We start from the raw sequence: 21,964 nt of genomic DNA on the forward strand, positions 1-21,964 counted from the left end.
AAGCCAAGAGGTAGGAGTGCCTGATGCTACTTAAGACTTGCCATAATCCAGCAGTACTTGTAAGAAGTCTCAGAATAAGAATTCCCCGTCTACCTCACATTGTGTCTACTTAAAGATGTTTTGGTCAATTTATGACCTCTAGCCCAGTGTAGGAGACCTTGGTTCCAATCCTCCTGCCCTCCTCCTCCTTCCCAGCTTGGATTTGGAACAAGGATTTGAATATACCTCTCAGGAGAGTGCTTTAGTCATTAAATATTCAGGGGTAGGTCTCTCTCAATCTCAAATACTGAAGCTGTTCCATTTTGTATGGATAGCCATTGAAATAGAGACTGAACCTGATTCCTCCAGCCAAGTGCTCTAACCACTGGGCTACAGTGTCACTCACTTCTTTTGCTAACCCAATGCATATTGGGTTATACAAAGTAGAAGAGTTTCAAGAGGAGAGATTAAGAGAAGCTCACCCCAGAACATCACAATGGTTAAGGCAAATCCCAGCTTCAAACCAGACAGTGGGGATATTTGAACTTGAGTCTCCTATAGGTTAAGAAAAAGAATATTCTCTTTTTCCTTCATCCTCCTCCTACATTATAAGTAATAAGAAGTAAAATAAAATAAAATGACTACAAAAACAACCTCTCCCTGCCCCCCAACCACTTGAAAATTGCTGAGTGTCACAGCTGCCTACTTAATGATCTTTCCAAATGTTGTTTGTACTGTTAACTAACTACTATAAAGCACTTTGGATAAGAGCGCTTCATAAACAAAACAAACCAACCCAAAAAACAAAACTACCTTTCCTTGGTCCACCTGAATGGAGTTCAGACCACAGTTTGAGAACTTCTGGTCTAGATGAAAACTTGTATTTGCACTACACTAATGTGAAAAATGAAATGAATAGATGATGCATGAATAGAAAAATAAAAGTTAAGTTTCTCCAAAGAAACTTTTTTCTACACTTTTCCTTCACAAAAATCATTAAGTCATTGTAAATAATGTTTTACAAAGAAGCACTTTCAATACCAATATTGCCGAACTTGTCAAATGTTCCTGACTCATTGTATTTCACAAATAATTTTTAACTTGTTTCATTACAGAAAAAGAACATTCAACAGAAACATTTGTGACAGGTATTGTTAAAAATATTTTCAGATTGGTTTTACATTTGGAAAGGTTGCCTGCAAATCGTTAGGTACAAGTCTATACAAAATCCACTGGTGATCTCGAAGCATAGACCTGATAATTTTTGACAAAATGAATGAAATGTTTCATTTCATCTTAAAAAAATATTTGTGTCTAAGGCCCTACGGTAGAATTCACTTAAATTCTTACTGTATTGCCTTTTAGCATTTTCGTCCATACTTCTGTCAAAAAATACACAAAATAAATTCTTTTTCTTTAGAGATTTTCTTTTGCACAGCAAGCTTGGGAGGGAGGGGGGAGAAGGGAAACATGGTGTGCCTTGGGGAGGAGGTGGGCCAGGGATTTGGGGAAAGGGTGGAGTTGGGGAGGGGTCACAAGCAACTTTGCCACCCCTGCAAATTTGCTACCCTAGGCCTAGGCGATAATACACCACTGACTGAGCTATAGTCATTTCGAATTTCCATGAGAAAACTTTTAACTGGGGCTAACAATTGTGCAGCATTTGGAAAATTTGTATCAACCTTTTGCTGATGTCATTAATTCTTTGAAGCAAATGGTTCCACAAAAAAGAGAGTTTAAAAAAAAGAAAGAAAGAAAAAGCAGCAATATTGTACTTTTCAAACTTTCCTCCTAAGGATTTTGCTTCAGTTTTCAAACACATTTTTTTCAGAATTTGATGTGGCTATGTTTAATAAGGTTTTCTTTACATCATAGCTCATTTTCAAAGTCAAAACAGCATCTGCATGAGCAGACCATCTGGTGTCAAATTCTTTTGACTGTCAAGTTTTTCATTTGCCTGCTCCAAGTGTGATTGTAGCATACTTCACCAATGCGTGGAAACTGAAAAAAGGCATACACGTTTTGAATGAAGTAAAAAAAAAAAAAAAGTGTAGTTCCCTCACAAGATTTGGCTGCAGCACTGCAGATTTAATTTAAGGAATGGCTGGAACATGGTATGAATAAAGCAGAGGGGCTTGCATTGTTCAGTCTTGCCTGTAAACTTGAATATTTTCCATATTTGTGGCGTTATCAAAGCTCTGCCCACAATTTTTGATATCTAAATCTAAATTTGCAATGATTTCTGAAACAGTTCTCTAGACATTTAGAAATGTGGGATTTTAGCAGGACAAAACAAAGAAATTGCTCTACATCTTCACCATTGCTGGTCACATATCTTAACATTAATGTTAACTGGCCTACATGACTCACATCAGCTGTTGAATTGACCATTACAGAATAGTACTTGGCATCCTTTACTTCATCAGTGAATTGGTTTCTGAGCCGCTTTGCCATTATAGTGATGAATTCATCGCAGGTTTGGTGTGTTAAAAAAGTTGGTCTTCCCTGAGCCACAATACTGATTAGTTTTTTCAAATGTTCTTTGAGGAAAATCAATTCACTAAGATATTTAAGGCAGGTTAAAAAAAAAGTGACCTTTTCGATTTGACAATGATTCCTCATCATGTCCTCTTAGAGGTAGTCCCAAAGAAGACAGCAGTTTGACTGTGGCAACAACATGTCTCAGCACTTTTCTCCAATAAAAACACTCCTTTTCAAACTGAGCCAACAACACAGAATCAATTCTTCCAGATAATTTACATCTTTGAATGAACTTACACATAGCATTAATATGAGCTTTGGAAGTTTCATGATCAGCAATATGTCTTGCAACATTTCTCCAATTAGAGTGCCTGTTGACGAATGTTTGTTTTCCTTGACTGTGGTCAAGGAATAATTTGTAAACGTAACAGTAGACTGCCTTAGTGGTTTCTGGGAGAAAATAAATAAATAAATAAAATAAAAAAAAACACACCCCCCCACCACTAAATTCTCATTTCTATCAACCCATTTTTCTTCATCCTCAGAAAATGGGACTCATGAAGACCTATAAATTGCTTTCGTTCTGCAACCTCATACTCTTTTCTCAAATTTTCCATATTACCTATGTTTTTTAGTTTGTTTGCTATCGTATCCAATTAAACAGATTTTGGCCATAATGCGATGCCTTCAGGATAGGTTTCTTCCCTTACTTTGACAAATTTACCAATATTTTGTAGTTCCATTGTCACTTCAGAGTCCACTTGTTCAATTTTTTTTCACGTCACTGTGGTATCCCCACAACTCGGCAAGTCATCAGATAATTCAGATGTTTCCTTGCCCGTACTTTTTGATGACTGTCCACTATTCAATACTTCAAGCTTTTTAAAAGAAGATGACAAACTGTCTTTGTGCTTAGCTTAGTCTTCTTGCCTTGCCTTCATTTTTTTGCATTTTTGACTCCCAGACTCAGTGTCACTTCATTATTGCTAAAAAACTGACCTTGATCTTAAGGCAGATTTAAAAGGTCTGAAAGAGCAGAGGCCTAACCACAGGTGGACCGTGGACAACCTAATCAGGTTTAACACAGTTAATCTTGTGTTTTTATCAGGCTCCGTAAAAAAACAACAAAAAAAACAGGATTTTGAACCATTACATACTAGTGACAAATCACAGGCATTGTTTCAAAGTACAGGGGAGTGTGCTTTTGTTGAATTTGTCAAACAGGTTGATTGATTGGCAAATGACGACTTCTCTTAATTGCTGTTATGCTATTGCCGAGACAGTGAAAAAAATGGCAAAGCAAAATTCTTTGCTAGACTATTTTCAAAAGCCACATTTAGAGCACAGTTCACAGAATACATTCTCAGAATGCAGAAAGCCTAGACTGCTTTGCGACTTGCAACGCTTCTTAAATTCAGTCATTTGTCAGATTTGTCCTGCATTCTGGGGCCCTCTGTCATTGGAGGCCCTGTGCTACTGCACGGTTTGTTTCATGGTAAATCTTCCATTGATCAGGGCATCTAAAAGGCAAGTGTTGCAATGTTGAGCCTAAGTCACCTTTGTGGATCTAGCTCTTAGTTCCTAAGTTTTCTTGCAAGTCAGTGGACTTTTAAGTGCTTAAATCCCTTTTCAAAGTGAGACAGGCGTCTCATGGTATGTCTATGCGTGCAGTGCAGCATGTACCAACGTAACTGCTCCTCTGCAGCGCATCTGGTGTAGACGCTCTGTGCTGAGCAGGGGGAGAGAGAGCTTTCCCATTGGCATAAAAACCCCACACCTCTATGAGAGGCATAAGCTCTCTCAGTGGGAGAAGCTCTCCCACCAACGTAGTGCTGTACACATGAATGCTTATGTCAGTGTAACTTATGTCACTCGGGTTGCGTGTGTGTGAGGAATGTTCAAACACCCCTGAGCGATATAAGTTTTGCTGGCATGGTCTAAGTCTACATTACAGCTTAAGTCACTGAAGTGCTTCTGCAGAATTTATTCTATGTCCTCCAGCCCTGCCACCTGTCCAAGCAGTTTCTTTTGTCTGGTAAATGAGTGGAAAGAGATTGTGCTGTTGCAGTTGACATTCTGTGTGCGTGGGGATAGATCCATATGCCAATCTGGTAATTAATTCTGAAACCAACACTCTTGAGTACCTGTATAAGAGCAGGAGAACAACAGGTAGGATCTGAGAGATGTTACTACCCCATATACAGTATTAGTGAGACCATTATCCAAATGCTATGTTAAGTTCTCATATCTACACTTCAAGAAGGATATTAATATATTGGAAAGGCTTAAGAAAAGAGCTACAAGAATAAACCAGTGTCTGGAAAACCTGAAACAGAGAAAGGGCTCTTCAGATTAGCAGACAAAGGCATACTGAGGTCCCATGGCTGGAAATTGAAGCTAGACAAATTCAGACAAGAAAGAAGGAGCAAATTTTTAAAAGAGAGAACCGTTGGAATAATTTACCTAAGGGCCTGGAGGATTGCCTTTCACTTGTCTTTAAAGCCGGCTGTCTTTCTAAACTATATGCTCCAGCTCAGCCAGAAATTAAGGGCTTGACACAGGGCTCACTTGGTGAAACTATATGGTCCATTTTGTGCAGCAGGTCAGACTATATGATCATCATGGGGATAGATTTTTTATTTTTTTTTTTAAGGCCAGAGAACAATCAATGAACCCATAAACTTGATTCTTGCCTCTCACTCAAAATGGTGTAAATCAGGAATAACTGCATTGAAGTCCATAGAGAACTGGAGACAAAAAGTGCTATAAGAACTGATATTATTGTTCCACCTGCGTGAGTGAAGAATCAGACTCGTGTATAAATTAAATTCTGCACGCTAGAAAACTGTAAACAATTCAAACAAAAAAAAATTCTCTCATCTTCCATTAATACTCTGCATGCAACCTGCAAGCTATACTTAAATCATAGAGCTTATTTTCTTCAACAATACAAAGCAGTAACAAATGAAGATGCAGGTGTATTACTCAAACAATAATTATACTTAGCAGAAATGTGTTTCTTCAAAAGTAGAGAGAGTTATTTTAATTTCTACCAGTGAATGTATGGATGGAGTGAGTGTCTCATCAGCATGACAACATATGTAGTCAAGCCTAGAAGGTCCAGCACAGAGTCCTGCCACAGGGATAACAAAACAATTGCCATGAGGGATCAGACCTTTGATCCATGTTTTGGAGTGACATATACACTCTACCAGTATCAACTGCTTTAGAGCAGTAGGCAAGCAAACATGTAATGGGCAATAATGGAGTAACTCATCCATAGACGGAAGTGTCTTCATAACCACCCCCACCCCATCAGTTAGTGGTTGGCTAGGCCCTGAAGTATTCTTATTTTTTAACCTCATTATTATGGTAACCTTTTTAAAACCTTCCAAGTTCTTGGCTTTAATAATTCTTATGGAAGTGAGTTCTAAAGACTAATTACTCATTTTGCAAAATTTCTTATATCTATTTTAAATAAAAGTGAGAGTTTTGCTTAAGTAAACTCTGCCAGCTCAGTCCCTAATTTTGCAGGAAAGATGACTATTTTTTGCATGTAGAGAATATAGAAACCTGTTTAAAGCAAATGTTATCTGGTTTCCATACTGCATAAGCCTGTCTGAGGCCAAACAAAAATTGTCAAAAACTTGGCTTGCACAATATTGAAGCAATACATACATATTTCTCGCTGTGTCGAGTTCCTATACTTTATACCAGAAGGGATGCTCCCTACCAATGCTCACTAGAAATCCAATTATTTGTTGATAAATATGTTGCTCTGGTGCTAAAAATCACAGCTCTTCCTTCTACCAGTGGGGGGAGGGGGGAGAGAAATCCAAACACTTACATTTTTACATATGCTTCTTAAGCCTTCCCCCACCAACCTATAAAACTCTTTGCTTTCTTGTTTCAAACTATGTTTATTCTTTAAATTCACGTGAGTATAAGAAAAATAATCAAATACATTATTAAAATACATGAAAATATATTTTGCATTTACTGTCGATTGTTCCTTCTATCCAAGGATATAAGCACTTTATTAAAGCCAAGTATTTAAACTGTGTGTGAATTAGGTAATATTTCCCTAGCTATAAAATGAAGGTAAGTCACAAGAAGATCGAGTGACACTTCCAAGATCACACTGCAAAGTCAACAGCACTGTTCACAGTAGGCCTAACACTAACTCCCATTTTCTTGGTTCAGTTGCTCAAATAAGTATCATCTCATGAGATCCAGCAGAATCCAGTTAGACATTTACTCTGTGTACAGTCAGTTACAATTATGTCAATAAATTTTCCAGATTTTCAAGTTTCTTTTATTGGCCTTATTCACATTTGTATCATAATCACAACAAGACAGGTGTGCTGCTTTTCTCTGAAATGATCCAGTTCCCTTGACACAACTCACTCCTTGGCCTTCAACTTCCAAGTTTATCCACTCAGTTTACTGCCTTGCAAAACAGTACACCCCTGCGATTAGCACTTAATTACAGTGAAGCCAGTAGCAGCTCTGCTAAGGTTGAGTTGACATTTTGGATATGAATCACATTTTGAACAGGTTTAGTTTCTGGTAGTCGGTTAAATCACAATGAAACTTTGTGTACAAATGTATTTTATTACATGTGGTTTGAATCTGTATAAGTTGTTACAGAAAAAATAACTTGCCTCCAGTTTGAATTACCTGTCTCCTCCTTTCCTACAATTTTTAAAAAGGAACTGGTTATTTATTTATGATTCCATCACTATAGTATCAGACCATCTCACAAACATTAATAGATGGAGTATAACATGCCTGTGAGGTACAGAAGTTGTATCCTTTTTCACAGATGGAAAACAAATTCAGAGAAAGATCATGACTTTCCGAAGACTGTTCAAAAAGTTAGAGTTTAACTCAGATCTCCTGGCTTGCAGTTTACCATCTTAGTCACAAGTCCAGCCTTTCTCAGCTGCAGAAAAAGTTAGTTCTGAAATCAAAATATGGCCTTTTAAAGAGAGCATGTGGGCGGCGTGACACAAAAAACGGCTGCTCAAAGAGAAATACTAATGAGCATTGCATAAAGTTATTTTCCTACTTTTTGTATCAACTTGGAGTTCTGTTTTTTTGAAGAGACTCTGCAACATTATGAATTAACATCTCAGGGCAAGGTCACTGTGGTAGCAACACAAAAAATGATAGGGCAGCCTACAGCTTACACATCAAAAATATTATTACACATTATCAAAAATAATGAAAAGATATTGATGCTAGAGAGGGACTTGAAAGACTTTCAGATACCCTGGGGAAGGGTGTGGCATAAGGACCAAGATAGATGGGACAAAGATTGGGACTGAAATATTAAGAAACACCTATCCAATCTACTCTTCCTTTGTCTAATACCTATAGACAGCTCTTAAATAAATAGGCTGTGAGAGCACTTTGCTGACTTAATGAGGTTCTAACAACTCATGATGAGCTCATCTTATTGCATGATTATCCCCTGAAAGTTACTCTACGGTATTTTAAGGATAAATGAGTAGAGAACAAAGATCTGCCTATTTAGAAGATGCACATCTTTTCCTTGTAATGAAAATACCTTGAATACAGAAATCCTTTTCTTCTACTTATACTGTACACACAATAGGTGAGGTACATTTTATAATAAATACAGATTTCAGGTACAGCACACTCCTCAAGTGCTTTCTTGGGTACAAGGTGAGTCAGGCTACCTAATGGTTCTGTTGTTTTGGTACTACCCAGGCACATACTGTAGGGGAATATGGTAGTTCAATATCAATTCATCTTTTGGCTGAGACATCAAACTAATGTTCTGACCACTTATGCCAATTAAAAATTCCCATGCTTTGTGAAAAGCTTATGGGGAGTTCACCACAGTGTCCTGATAAAATTCCAACTTCACATAATTATGTTATGCCCCAATATAATATAATTACATGCAATAATTATATTCCGCCTAAATTCCCCCTGCAGTTTCATTTGGATGCAGTGTTCTTCATTTCTCCATCCCAAAATGTTGTGCAATATTGCTGTCTGCTCATGAACATGTTTCAGCTGCAGCTGGCTGAAAGCTTTAATTTCAAAATTTGATATTTGAATAGAAATCAATGAGATTTCCCTCCCTCCTACCAACATTTCCAATTAATCAATCTCTTTGCACTATGGAATTATAGGGAGGGAGGAATTTGACCCGGTGGTGTCATAGTAAGGTATTATCAAAGTAAATCCATGAAGCTCCAATTACAAGTGAAGCTAAATGAAATATTGCCAGGTAACATACATTTCTAGAAATGACAATACAATTTCAAGATCAAAACAGTAAGTGGAAGTCTAGGAACTCAGTGTTTCATTTTGCCTTGCTTTGCAGTGAAGATCTCTGGGCATTAGGACAACATGAGAAAAAACAAACCATAAGCTATGGGGAAAAAAGTACTAATAGCAAGATGAAGCAGAGTCTATGCAAAACAATGGATAGGAGATGACAATAGCAAGATAAAATGAAATATGATACTAGTTACACTAATGTTAAAAAACAAAAGAAGAGTGAATATTGATTTGCTATGGATTTCAGAGTAATATTTATTCAGCCACACCACAGTTCTTAATTTTGCAATATATTGCCTCTGTCATAGGTTCTCAGAGAAGTGGTTGGAAAATCCCAAATTCAGAACTGCAAGCTGTGATGCATGGCTAGAAAGGGTTAAACATCCTGCAAAATGATTAACCCAAAGATAACATGTGGGGAGATATGTAAATACACAAAAACATTATGTATGAGTAGGGTGGACAATGTAATCAACAGTCCCTGTCTAGGCTGCATTCTGATAATTCAGAGGTCAAAAGAATATCCTATCATGTAAATGAATTGTAAACATGGGATATCTCAGTATTCATCTCTCTTTGAAATGTACTATGAATGGTGGAGGAACAAGCAAATGAGCTATATGAAATAACATAAGGCAAGTACCAGTGATGGACCTCCTTCTAAGTCATCCTAATTACTTTTTGTTCCCTGAAGAATTCCAACTTGTCAAAAGACATGAAATTGTGTAAAAGATCCTTGGGTCCTGATTCTGTTATCTCAGATCTCCTTAGACTTCATCAGGGGAAGTATGAGACACAAGACTGAGGTCCCAGTTATGCTGGTACACTCTGAATATGAGATTTGGACATTGGACTACGACCTAAATTCTAAAGGAACTCTTTGCAACTACAAAGCTCACCATCTCTGCTGTGATTCAGAACCGCAATGAATTGAGCTCATGTCTGTATGTATATTGATCTTTTAACCACATTCTTGTTTTTTAAAAATGTTTCAGTTTAGTTAATAAGAACTGGCTGTAGTGTGTATTTGGGTAAGATCTGAAACATTCATTAGCCAGGGAGGTAATGTGTCCGATCCTTTGGGATTGGTAGAACCTTTTCTTTTATATGATGAAATTTCTGTAACTCTTGTTTGATATGGGTACTTGGATGGAGTCCTGAGGCTGGATCACTTTAAGGGAACTGTGTTGTTTGGACTTTGGAGTAACCAGTGAGATAATAAAGAAGCTGTTTTACGCTGGCTTGGTAAATCTAGGTATTGGAATATCCACCAGCTTTACCGCGATTATCTGCCCATTCTTTGCAGTTCACCCTAATTGAGTGACCACAGCTGGCTCCCCATTAGGACCCCAGTCACACAAGCACAACAACAACAAAATACAGAGATGCAATTCCCAAGAAAAGTGGTGTCACCCTGAACTAGAATGTGAGTGACAGGCTGGGAATGTTCCACCACTGGACTTAGAGGCCAGTAAGAAAGCAGCTCACTGACATAGCAGTCAGCACTTGTGACAGGCAGAGGAACCACAGAAGAACAAGCAACCTTCACAGTCACTCAGCTCACCGAGCAGACAGTTACAGTGGTCATATAGGAACACTGAAGGCCCTCATGCAGAAAACAACTGCAGTCCTGGTCCTGCTGAAATACAACCGTCAGTATCTTTATGCTTATTCCATAGTCCCATGATCTTGTGTAATGGACTACTGACACATGTAAAGTGTACGCATGTGTACAAACCTAGGCAGGGTTGGAGTGTATATTTGTATCTAATATACATATGACTCAGTACCATGGTTGTCTGAGTTCCTCAAAATCTTTAATGTATTGAACATTCATGTGAGGTAGGGCACAACATTCATATGAGGTAGGGAAGTACTATTATGCCTACTTTACAGGTGGGAAACTGAGGTACAGACACTCTAAGGGCCAGATTTCCAGAAAGCACCTAGGTGCCTAATTCCCATTGATTATATGACTGAAGCCCACCCCCGTCCCTAGGCTTCAGAACTTTCAACTTCAAAGTGCTCTCGTACAGATGTTTTTAGAGCACTTGTATGAGCCCTTTTCTATCTACATCCCCCCGCCCCCGGCACACACACTAGACCCTTGTAACTCCATGGGTCAATCTGATCCAATACGATTTACAGAAGAAGGTCTTGCACGTTTTACTACTCCTTTCTCCTGCCTTGGCACAGATGTTCATTCTACTCCATTCTTAACAGCACATATGATGCTTAGACATCATCTGTCAGTTATGTGTCAAATATGCTGCAGCCTTAGTAAAACAGTATTTTATAGCTACATAAGTGACATTTTAAAAAGAGTATATAGGGAGATAAATATATCCTGCTCAATGCATTCTAGTCAAGTGGATGGAAAAATTGTGATGAACAAGAACTCAAAATAAGTTTATATTTAGTGTGCTATAAACACCAAGATCATAAAAAAAGTGCTTTTTTGCATTTAGTTTTCTGTACTGTTTCAAAAAAGATTAATACGTTTAATTGAAATAATTACAGAGAGTCTCCATAACTCTTAGTAAAAGAAAACAAATTAACTTAATGTCATTTGTTTTATCTGGTTCTTTGAAATGATTCCTATAAACAGCCAGTTTTGGTGTTCCCTGCCTAAAAGGCTTAGTAGTGTCATCTATAAGTAAATAAAGTGACATGGAACATGTTCCAACTTCTGATGATGGTAAAGAAACTTGTGGCCAAGATTTTTTACAGGGTAAGTCCTTAAAATTTTAAATCTTTCCTTAGTGACCGATCCATAGAAAGTTTAAAAAGGCTGTCATTGATACTACAAAAGGAAAGGACGAGAAATACTCCTGAGGACGTAGCTCGTAGACCAACTGTTCTGGTTCTCTGTTTCTGAGTAGACTGATCTGTTGTTTTCATCTGGGAGAAGAAAATCTAGTAAGCAAGAATAGTAAATAGAACTAATTGGCTACCTCAAAAATATATCCACCAATATTCACTTGAAAAGAAAAATTGAATTCTCTTCAGTGTTTGCTCTCTCAGAATAGTCAAGCAAAAGAATTCACTGTCAGGAATGTTCATAAAAGCAAATTTTAAACAAATAGAGGCTATTTGCAAACCTGATTTTAATAGCTACACTCATCCAATCAAGGAATAGAAGAGTGTCATGTGGCCTGTGTATCTAATGAAACTGGGGCACCTGGCATTGGCCTCTGTCAGAAGACAGGATACTGGACTAGATGAACCTTTGGTCTGACCCAGTATGGCTGTTCTTATAAAAACAAACCAACAGCTCAAATTTTCAGTACTCTCAATATGTCTCAAACTATGCACAGACAAGCTAAACTTTATTCATAGAGAAGTCATTCGGTAAATAATTTAAATAATCAATGCATTCAAAAAAAATCATAAGCAGTTCCTGCACAGTTAGTAAACAGAAAAAAGGCTAAAATGCCTGTGAATAAATTACATTTACTAAATTCTAGTGTTAAAATACAGGAAAACATTTGTAACTGGCAACAAGAAAGCTCAAGGCAGATAGAAATGTTCCTATACCTGTGCATCATTTGCAAAACAGAAGCAGAGTTCAAGAATAAAGAGGAGGGACATCACCTTGAAATGCCATGCTAGTAGATCTAACTTCCGGTGCTCATAAGCAATCTGATCATTGTGGACAGTGGGCAGGGCCAGCTCCAGCCACCAGCAAAGGAAGCAGGTGCTTGGGGATGCCAATGGAAAGGGGCAGCATGCCCAGGTCTTAGGGGACAATTCGGCAGCAGGTCCCTTAGTCCCTCTTTTCTTCTGAGCTGCCGCCAAAGTGCCACTGAAGAATGAAGCGGCACGATTAAGCTGCAGCCAAAGTGCCACCGATCAGCTTTATTTCCCCCCCCCCCCTTCGCCGCTTGGGGCAGAAAAAAGCTTGAGCCAGCCCTGGGCAGGGACGGGGGGAGACACAAAAAGGCTTAAAACAGTAAAGTTTTGGACCTAGGGTGTTAGCTTTCTTCTCAGAGGGCCACACTCACATTGGCATAAGTAGGAACAACTCAGTTGATTTAGAAAAGTTTCATCTCCAACACCAGTGATAAATTGGTGCTAAGGCTTCCAGTTTGAATCATCCAGCCAAGGTCTGAAGTGGCTGAGATTGCATATTCTGATGTTAGTTGCTTGAGGGAGTGCTAATTTCCACCTAGCTCCTCTTTGACATGCATACACGAGACACCACAACCACCAGTACCAGACAGCAATTTCAAGCAGTGCAGCTAAGAACATAATGGGCATAGAATGACCTACCTTCTCACTATTTGCTTGTGGCTCAGCATTGGTGGAAGGGAGTGGGAAAGGTTGTATTGCAGATGCCTGCTGTATACTCACTCAGAGAGTAAAAAGATTTTAGTTTCCAGCACTGTCAAGTTGCTTCCTTTCACCAGGAACAAATTGGTTTCTTAAAAAAAAAAAGAAAAGAAAAGAAAAAGAGAGAGACAGAGAGAGCTAGGGTCCAGGAAATTGAGTTCCTGCTGTGTAAAACTGGTAAGGTTTTTAGCTTGAAAAGGAATGGTAAACAGCATGCCTGATTTCACAGATGCTCTTGTCTAAGTCAGGAGCAGGCTTATCTTCAAGGGTGGACTATTTACACACTCATAATTCTACCCAGTAGTATATTCATCAATTGAACCCCTTCTACCTACCAAGGACATCACTCAGAGTGTAATACAGAGCATTTTACTACAGAGTGTTGAGCAATTTCTCTGTCTGCGTTCCCCACAAGCAGTCAGTCACTTTGCACCATGAAAAGATTGGACTAGATATTCTCATTTAGAGCTTGTAGTAGGATGGTGTGACCTTGGGCTGCGGGGAGAGGAGACACACCTCTGTTAATCCCTTCCTGCTGGTCAGGGGCAAACCTGTACTCTTTCTTTTTCTGACACTCCCCTGTTGGCTACTGCCCTCATCAGACAAGTTTTCAGTGGCTCAGCCACACAGTCCAACACATCAATAAAGGAACCCCTTCTGGGATAAAAAGGTCCAATGAGGCCTGTCCCTGTACCCTAAACAGTGTCTTTAACCCTGTCTCTGGGCTCAGTCCTCAGGCCTTTCTGGGCTAGATTTATGTCTGTGTCTGTGCTGGTATAAAGCAGTGGCCCTAGGGATTTCCTCTCTGAAGACTCTAAGTCCTGCCCTTCACTTAGGCCTCTAAACAAGCCTTATCCCTTTCTTAGGGCTTAGGCCACCCCATCTGGGAGTGGAGTGGGGGGGTGGAGATAGAGAACAGAAGAGGAATCCAGGGCCAGCCACTACTCCATCTCCAGGCCCAGGGACCCTATAAATAACAGCCATGTGCTGCTTCCTGCAATAGTAGCTACTTCTATTCCCTGAGCCCTATCCACTATAGCCCCTTTCTCTTCACCCTTACCTCAGGGCTGAAGATCTGATCTGATCTGATCTCCTCTCCTCTCCTCTCCTTCCAGTCCCAGCCAGCAACTGATCTGCTCAGGCCCTACCGCTCAATTTTAACTGGGCCTGCTGCACTCTGATTGGCTGCTTCCCTGCAACCTCTCTAGTCAGTTCTGGAGGGCCCATTTTCACTGCTCCTTTTCCTCAAAGCCTATAGCAGGGGTCCCCAGAGAACCCAGTATACACCATCACAGATAGTCATTGTTTTTACATGAAAGTTTTCACCAAAAAAAATATTCAGTTTTTCTGATATTTTCTGCGAAAAATTTTCATTTTTTGACAACACTCTTCCTACAGTTTTTTCAGCTTTTCTCCATGTGGAAAATGAAAAGAGGAAAAGGAGGAGGAGTATACCTCATGTCTCCGGTTGTAACTCATTTCCACAATGTCCTAAATTCATTGAGGGAGCTTCTGTGGACTCAAGAGAAAAGAAAGAATCATGAAAATTATAATCAGAGCCCTTCTTCTGACAATTGCTCCATTTCAGGGTTTCTGAATTTTTCCTGTCCTCAATTCATAGTTTTAATAGGGCATGATCTCAGCCTCAGCCCTATTGTCAACAGGCATAACTCCATTAAAGATGAGCTAGATGCACTCACTCATGCCAAGGATAAATTTGGCCTACTGGTTAGGGCTGGGAATCTATCATTCTCTCTCTCAGGAGAACTCTGGTGCATGTTTTGCAGGTGGACTGGGAATACTATAGAATATATAACTATAAATATTAGGCACGCAAGTGTTAGTTTGTACATTACCTGTCACTCATCAATTCGTGATGTGGTTTTGGACAGGTAGTAGAGGTAAGACAAAAATCACCTACATCACAGATTCAGAGAATGATAAAAGAAATAGCCTGCTAACCATGAACAGAGACTCATCTCCCTTTCATTGGTCTCATGGAATTTTTTCTAGATTTATTTTAGAAATGGAATGCTCAAGTCTAATATCATTGATTAGTCTCTACCGGACAATGAAAATGTAACAGGTTTCAAGGGTCCTCAAACTTTTTGTATTGGTGACCCCTTTCAGACAACAAGCCTCTGAGTGCTTCCCTTATAAATCAACCCCCTTTTTTTTTAATTTAACATTTAAAATGCTAAATGTATAACCCTATTGTTTAAAATGAATTTATCTTTTCTCAGGGCCACCTGGGGGGGGAAAGTGGGGCAATTTGCCCCAGGCTCCCCACCAGAGTTTTTCAGGGCCCCTGGAAGAAGGTCCTTCACTTGCTCTGGGGGCCCTGGAAAACTCTCACGGGGTTTGGGCCCTCCAAACTTCTTCCGCTCCAGGTCTTCTTCCTCTCCTTCCCCCATCACTGCCACCAAATTACTGCTGAAGCGGGACCACCGCCGAAGAGCTGGGTCTTCGGCGGTAATTCAGCAGCAGGGGGCCCAGACGTGGGTCTTCGGCAGTGGGTCCTGAAGCAGAAGAACCCCCCACCACCAAAGACCCCAAGCCCCTTGAAACCTCTGAATGGCCGGTCTTTTCTCAGCACTTTTAAATTAAGACTAAAAGATTTATTGGATTATTGTTAAGCAGAAAAGTTGTTTGTTTGTTTTTTTTCTAATAGTTACTGTTTAATACTGGGGGGGGGCAATGAAGAAACTTTGTCAGTATCATTTGTCACAATAGACTTAATGCCCCATTGCCACCCTTCTGTGCTGCTTTCAGAGCTGGTCAGCTGGAGAGCAGCAGCTACTGGCTGGGCACCCCTATTTAAGGCAGCGCCACTGCCAGCAGCAGCACAGAACTGCAGAAGCAAAGGTGGCAATGCCATACCATGTCATCCTTACTTTTGTGTAAGGTTTGATCTTTGCACTGGGTGGCTGGGGCAACTAAGGTAATTTTTTGGGTGATTATAACCCCCACAAGCCCCTATAGCACTGTCCCCTCCTACATGTCTGACAGTTAAGTTACTTTTTCTTTGTTGATCTCAGTGTTCTGATTGATCCATGGTTTAAATGCAGCTCTTAAACTGCTGAACAAGCATGCCCTCTAATATTGTCTCCGCCCCATCATTTTAGCCTCAAGGTGACAAAAGTGCACACACATAATCCCAAAAGCCCAATTTCTTTAAAATGGTGATAATACAAATATGCATTTTGTTTAGGCACAATGATCACTGCATTATAAGTTTACAATTCTTTTGAAGTAAATACATTACATTGCAACAGAAAGGTGTGTAATTTTCTTAAATGCTAGCTTTAAATTATATATTTTATAGCAATTGCTCTGTTTCATGCATGTACTTGTGACCCATATGTAATAATCAGGGAATCACAACCTCTAATTTGAGGGCCTCTGAGTTATATTAACTAATGCCACATATGAGATATAGACAAAATAAATGATTTTAAAAAGGTGCTGATGAACCCAGTTTGTTCACAAAGGCAACGGAGTGAGAACAAAGGAGCTCCTCTACCCCATCCTCAAAACAATTTATAACCAGGCTGTCTTGAAGGGTCCTGTGCGCCAGGTCAAACTCCTCCATTAAGTGCAAATGTATCACAAACAAAGGCCTGATTCTGTAAGCTTAATTGGGTGAGCAATTCCACTGAAGTCAATGAGACACTCACCATGATACAAAGCAGGAATCATCCATAGAAGCCAATCAAATTATATTAGCCTTAACTTTAAAACTGGTATAACTGTGAGGAAAATCAGGCCTGTTGACTTCAATGCAACTACTCATATGAGTCAATTTCCAAGAACAGGCCCATAAACAATAGATTCCTCAATCCACCCCACCAGATAAACTACTGCTACTTCTAGCACTATCCCCTACAATACATGCTTGCAACTCAGTCTCCCTTTTTATGTGGTGCAGAACAGCTGGTGACCAGTGATAGCTGAAGATAATTAACCTTTAATTGTTGCCAGTTACAGTTTCACGTGTTCCACTTACAAATCCCTGGAACTTTTATCAAGGCTAATTATCACACTCTGCTCCTTTCCCAACTAAGGAGGTGTGGAGAAACAGCCCTTTCTCATGAGGAAGTTAACCCTTCACCTGTCAGTCTTTCCTGTCCCCTTTCCACTGGTGTTAGGTTACCACTAGAAAAATTACAATTAACTCGCAGAGTGCCAGATTATTGCTAATTATTGCTGTTTGGTGTACCCTGGCTTCTTCTAGCAAGAGAAGGCTGAGGCAAATATTTACTTTTAATGATAATAATGAAAGCAAGAAAAAAGACAAGTAAAACACAACAAATGTTGAAAAAGACAAGGAGCCAGAGTTATGAGGGGAAGAAATGTGGCAAAGAAATGTGAAGAGGAATGATTGGCTAAAGTCACATGAAGGTGTCTGCCTTGGCTTCCAACTTATACAATGAGAAAAGACATACTTGCCTCATAGGGCCTGGTGTTGCTTAATTCTCTAATTTTGTTCAGGATCAAGTCCTTTGAGAAGCTCTGATGGATGATGAAAACAAAATACCACAGTACAGCAGTCTCCCTCTTCATATTTAGTCCAAAATAGAAGAGGTTGTAAAACACATATGCTGTTTCCCCATAGACTCACAGGCTAGCAAGATAGGCTTTGCCCTGGAATTGCTCCTTTGCGCGGTGTGTTGATAAGCTTTTATTACAATAGCTAGACTCTCTCTTACATAGTCTTATTGTGCTCTTCAGACCTTCCCCAGTGTAATCCATGAACATACAAACTTCTACTACCTGAACACACAGCATGTCATGTCTTTCATTTGTATAGCATGGTTTTGTACTCTCATGGGGGAAAACAGGGCTTCTTGAGACATTATATAGTTAAAATCAGAACTCTATAAAGAAAGGGATGGGTACTAACTATCCCCGGTAAGTACCCTGGTCTCAAAAGAGTGGCTAGAAACTGAAGGGCACACATTCAGTAGATAAGATCCCATGGGAAACAAGTCTAAAGGAAAAAAGAGGCCAGGAGAGTTGGTAGTTTTTAATGAGACTTTATTAAGGGCACAAGAACAAACTATACCAATGCGTAGGAAAGCTAGGAAGTATGTAAGGGTAAGAGGCCACTCTGGTTTAACCAGGAGATCTTCAGTGACCTGCAACTCAAAAAAGAGTCATACAAGAAGTGGAAACTAGATCAAATTACAAAAGATAAAAATAAAAAAACAAAACAACACAAGCATGTGGGGACAAAGTTAGAAAGGCCAAGGCACAAAACAAGTTTAAATTAGCTAGGGCTATAAATGGTAACAAGAATGCATTTTACAAATATGTGGGAAGCGACGGGTAGGACCCATTACTAATTGAGGAGGGAATGACAATAACAGAAGCTGCAGCAGTGGCCTAAGTGTTAAAAGCCTTCTTTGTTTTAGTTGTCACCAAAAAAGTTAGCAGTAATCCCATGACTAACATAAAGAGCATTGTAAATGGGTAGGATCGAGGCGAAAGTAGGAAAAGAACACATTAAGAATTACTTAGGCATGTCTACACTACATGGTTAAGTCAATTTACGTTCCGTCAACATACAACCACTGCTGCAATTACACTGTAGTTGCATGTCGACACTATGCTTCTTGTGTTGGCTGAGTGCATCCACTGTAGCAGCTGGTGCATTGACCCAGAGAGCAGCACACCCTGGGAGCTATCCCACTGTGCAACTTGCCATCTTCCACAGGATGTTCTGGGAAGGGTTTGCAATGCCTCGTATGGGCAGGCTCAGCATATCATGATATATTTTTCTCTGTCCCATCATTCCATGGGCTTTCTAGTATGTGTTGCGCCACTTTTCAACAGCCCCTGCAATCTGTGCGCCCGCCATCTATGTCTAAAATCATGGATCTTGCACTGCTCTCCCATATTGTGATGAGCATTATGAACACAAAGCATCTGATTCTGATGAGCTGTGATTCTGATGATAACGCCGCAGTGTCTGCCCTGCTGTGTGTTATAGACAGAAACAATTCAAGATTGCTCTTCACATTCACTGAGCAGTTGCACACCATGAACCGTTGGTTCTGGGCACAAGAAACAAGCACTGAGTGGTGGGACTGCATCATGATGCAGGTTTGGGATGATGAGCAATTGCTGCAGAACTTTTGGATGCACAAAGCCACCTTCCTGGAACTGCATGCAGAGCTGGCCTCAGCCGTCTGGCTCAGGGACACCAAAATGAGAGCTGCCCTCATGATGGAGAAGTGAGTGGCAATCACTGCGTGGAAGCTGTCAATGACAGACTGCTTTTGATCAGACTTGAATCAATTTGGAGTCAGGAAATCCACCGCAGGGATTGCTGTGATGCAAGTGTGCGTGGCCATTCATGACTTCCTGCTGTGAAGGACTGGGATGGTGGACAATATGCATGGACTAGTGGACGGTTTTGCAGCAATGGGACTTCCTAACTGCAGTGGAGCAATAGATGGCATGGTGTCATAACCTAGTCCCAGATTTGGACCTTAGCGTCCAAAATAGGGGGGTTAGCATGAAAACCTCCAAGCTTAGTTACCAGCTTGGACCTGGTAAAGCTGCCACCACCCAAAAAATTAGAGTGTTTTGGGGCACTCTGGTCCCTCCAAAAACCTTCCCTGGGGACCCCAAGACCCAAATCCCTTGAGTCTCACAACAAAGGGAAATAAACCTTTTCCCTTCCCCCCTCCAGGTGTTCCTGGAGAGATACACAGAAGCAAGCTCCGTGAATCTAAACAGAGGGATTCCACCCTCTCTATTTCCAGTCCTGGAAACAGAAGTACTTCCCTCTTCACTCAGAGGGTATGCAAAGTCAGGCTAGTAAATCTAACACACACAGATTTCCCCCTGACTTCTTCCTCCCACCAATCCCCTGGTGAGCACAGACTCAATTCCCTGGAGTCCCCCACTAAAGAAAAACTCCAACTGGTCTTAAAAAGAAAGCTTTATATAAAAAGAAAGAAAAAGTACATAAAAATGGTCTCTCTGTATTAAGGTGACAAATACAGCGTCAATTACTTAAAAGAAATATGAATAAACAGCCTTATTCAAAAAGAATACAATTCAAAGCACTCCAGCAACTACACACATGTAACTACCAAAAAGCAAACCTATCTTTTTGTACTTACAACTGGGAAACAGAAGATTAGAAAGCAGGAAATAGAAAAATCCTTCCCATAACCGAGAGGGACAGATACAAGACAAAGGACTCAGACACAAACTTCCCTCCATCCAGATTTGAAAAAGTCTTGTTTCCTGATTGGTCCTCTGGTCAGGTGTTTCAGGTTACTTCTTTCCAGGTGAAAGAGACATTAACCCTTAGCTATCTATTTATGACACATGGATATTCCTATTTTGGCCCCAGACCACCTTGTGATGGAGTACATCAACAGAAAGGGATAGTTTTCTATGGTATTGCAAGAGCTGGTGGATCACTAGGGTCGTTTCACCCATACCCATGCAGGCTGATCAGAGAAGGTACACGACTCACACATCTTTTAGGAACATTGGCCTGTACAGAAAGCTGCAAGCAGGGCCTTTCTTTCCAGACCAGAGAATCACCACTGAGGATGTGGAAATGCGAATAGTGATATTGGGAGACCCAGCCTACCCCTTGCTCCGGTGGCGCATGAAACCTTAAACAGGCCTCCTTGACATCAGCAAGGAGCGCTTCAACAAGCTCAACAGGTGCAGAATGACTGTTGAATATGCCTTTGGCCATTTAAAGGGACTTGGTGCTGTCTCTTTGGCAGGTTACAAGTCAGCAAGGAAAATATCCCCATGGACATAGATGCATGATGTGCTCTTCATATCTGTGAAGCCAAGGGGGAGAAGCTTATCCAGGGGTGGAGCACTGAGGTGGACTGGCTTTATGCTGCTTTTGAGCAGTCAGACGCCAGGGCTGGAAGAGGGGCTCAACGGGGAGCTATTTGGATCAGGGAGGCTTTGAAGGAGCATTTTAGCAATAATCCACAGTAATGTGTGTGGCTGTAAAGTGCGATCAAGGCATAGCTTTTTTGCACTGGGGTACGAATAGAGTAATTATTGCTATGTGTGTGTGTTGAAAGGCATACATTGCTACAACGAGGAGCATAACAGCCCGCCGTCAGCAGCACACACAATCCGTTGAGCCTGAAGGACGAGGAACTCTCAGCCACTAAAGGGCCTTTTCTTTTCCCGCTACATTCCCTTCCCCTCTGCCGCCAGAAACTCAATCCCCCCGCCACCTCTGACCCATGCCAAAAACACCGAAGACAGCTTGGGGACATAGCTACGGACAGGCTATTTTATGACAAAGGCACCCCGGGCTACCAGGGTGATCAATGGCACTTCTGAAGCCTGACATCAATAGCTAGATGTCTACTCTGTGAGTGCGAAAGGGGGAAGAAAGAGGAACTCTGCCTATAAAGGCCTCAAGTGTGGCCTAGGTCCTTGGAAGCAGGTGTGGTAGATGAAAGTAGCGGCAAGTGGTGCTTTAAATGCAGCAGATTTCCAACGGCCAGTCTCGCACGAATGGAGTAAAAGACAGCAATGGCCAGAGTGGGAGCTCCAAAGAAGAGCGTGTCACGAAGGAAACAAAAGCCACTTCCTTCGAGCCGGAGTTGAACCAGCGACCTAAGAACTCCCAGGAGAATTAATTAAGCCTACAGTCCTCCGCTCTACCAACTGAGCTATCGAAGGAAGACAGGAACAAAGGGCCCACAGTGACTCAACAGGTCAGGCAGAAGTGACACTGGCACTAACTGCTAATGATAGGCTTGCCCGTGCCCAGCCCTTGCAAGGAATAAGCCACACACACCTATCTCTTCATCCTCACGGCTGCCCCGGATGGCCACTTGGTCTACCCTCA

The 21,964-nt window shown here is 40.7% G+C and overlaps 1 non-coding gene across 1 annotated transcript; it reads right to left on the bottom strand.

Moving 5' to 3' along the window:
• Positions 1–21,701: 21,701 nt before the first annotated feature.
• On the bottom strand, positions 21,702–21,795 carry TRNAY-GUA. Its single transcript has 2 exons — positions 21,759–21,795; positions 21,702–21,737 (listed from the first exon to the last, which is right to left on the bottom strand). It is a non-coding gene; the product is annotated as a tRNA-Tyr (tRNA).
• Positions 21,796–21,964: the final 169 nt, after the last annotated feature.

The sequence above is a fragment of the Gopherus evgoodei genome, chromosome 2, assembly GCF_007399415.2.
Source record: "Gopherus evgoodei ecotype Sinaloan lineage chromosome 2, rGopEvg1_v1.p, whole genome shotgun sequence".
Lineage (NCBI taxonomy): Eukaryota > Metazoa > Chordata > Testudines > Testudinidae > Gopherus > Gopherus evgoodei.